General features: G+C 41.7%; 1 pseudogene; it reads right to left on the bottom strand.

Moving 5' to 3' along the window:
* Positions 1–740: 740 nt before the first annotated feature.
* LOC144294453 (U6 spliceosomal RNA) lies at positions 741–835 on the bottom strand (annotated as a pseudogene).
* Positions 836–1745: the final 910 nt, after the last annotated feature.

The following is a 1745-nucleotide window of genomic DNA, read 5'->3' as shown; positions in this document are numbered from 1 at the left end:
CAACAAGAGCTTATTGTCTATCACTGTAATTTCTGCCTTATGAAACCCAGAGCATAGAGCCCAGCCAAGCCAACTCATATTTTTTACCTAATAATGGACTTTGAAATAACGTTTGTATTCTCTTTTAACCTGCTAAGTTTGTTGTAATTCGTTAAAGCAGCAATTGAAACTAATATACTAAGATTTTTCCTAAAAAAATTCTACATGCTCATTGCACATCTCATGGCCATTTGCACTGGGAATGTCATAGATAGTGTTCTTAAACTGGTATACTTTAAATCCACATACTGATGTACAGATTTATGAAGCTGGTTGATCATCTCAGGGCTGTCACTTCTTTTGTCCTTTCACAGACCTCAGTCTGGTTGCATTGGGGCGAGGGTCTTTCCTCCCTCTGTTTAACTCTCATCTGGATTTTATCAGTGAAGGAGTACTGTGGCCTCTGGAGATATGGAGGCTGTAGGCGGAAATGGGAAATCACCTGTGGTGTGGCAGATGAGCCTGTCTTCTGTGGAAGAGGAGGATCCCCAGAGAGGGGACTTCCATTAGGGCACTGACCCTCTGACATTATGTTCTCCAGAGTTTTAGTGTATGGATGAGAAGAGTGAAATCGAATTTGGAGTTCTGAGGGCCTTAATGCTAAGGAAGTAAGACTTCACCCTAGTGGGGAATGGTTGAAGGCTTCCAGCAGGCTCTGACGCATTAAGGGCCTGTGTGTGTTCATTAAGTATTGGTTTGCACAAGGGAATGTGTAGCTCAGGAATTTTTATGTCAACCTTGTGCAGGGGCCATGCTAGTGTTCCAATTTCAGTATATGTACTACTGTAGCAAGCACTCAATGTGTAACTCAAGTGTCAGTGGTCTTTTCTATGCTGCCTCACTCAACCATTTCACTTCTATATATAGAGAACCCCTTAAAATGTTTGTCTCCTCTGCTAAAAATTCGAAGCTATGGAGGGGTCACTTTGTGTAGCTTTTGGATTCCACTTAAAAATTCCCATTGAACATTTCAATTCTCCCAAGTCCCTTTGCCTGATTGTCATATGGAAAACAGTTCTCTCCACCTTTGCATAAATAGAACCTACCCTTTAAGGGTCCTCTCAATCAAGTTTATGATTACACAATCATACACTTGTATGATACAATTACAATCATGTAATTGTATTTAGAGAATATATTTATAACTTCACGCTTTCTCTCAGGTTTATGGGAAGACTCTTGGCCGAACAAATACAGTACAGGTTCAGGAGGTATTCTGGTGAAAACATTCACTGCACATGATCAAATCCAGGATATAAAGCACAATAGATGCCTTTTCAGCTGTAGGATCAAAATATCTCATTATGGAGCATCTCATCATGTGTCCTGGGTGGGGTGTTACCCTGTCTGTCTCTCCAGCTTCTTTTCTGAATCATTGTCTCCCAACTTAGGGGCAAGCCCTAGGTCCCTAGATGCCTGTGGACCTGCTGTCTCTTCTTCATGCTCTTTGTGGCCAGACCCTACTAACTTTGGGGAAGAAACAGCATTGTCTTGTGTCACAGAAACAAATTGAGATATCTCTTCTAGATTAAACTATATTGGAGAGTATTTTTTAAAAGATTTTACTTATTTATTCATGAAAGACACAGAGAGAGAGAGAGAAAGAGAGAGAGAGAGAGAGAGAGAGAGAGGCAGAGACACAGGCAGAGGGAGAAGCAGACTCCATGCAGGGAGCCTGAAGTGGGACTCTGTCCTGGGACTCCAGG

The sequence above is a fragment of the Canis aureus genome, chromosome 22 (assembly GCF_053574225.1).
Source record: "Canis aureus isolate CA01 chromosome 22, VMU_Caureus_v.1.0, whole genome shotgun sequence".
NCBI classification, from domain to species: domain Eukaryota; kingdom Metazoa; phylum Chordata; class Mammalia; order Carnivora; family Canidae; genus Canis; species Canis aureus.
This window is presented reverse-complemented; position numbering and strand designations above follow the sequence as displayed.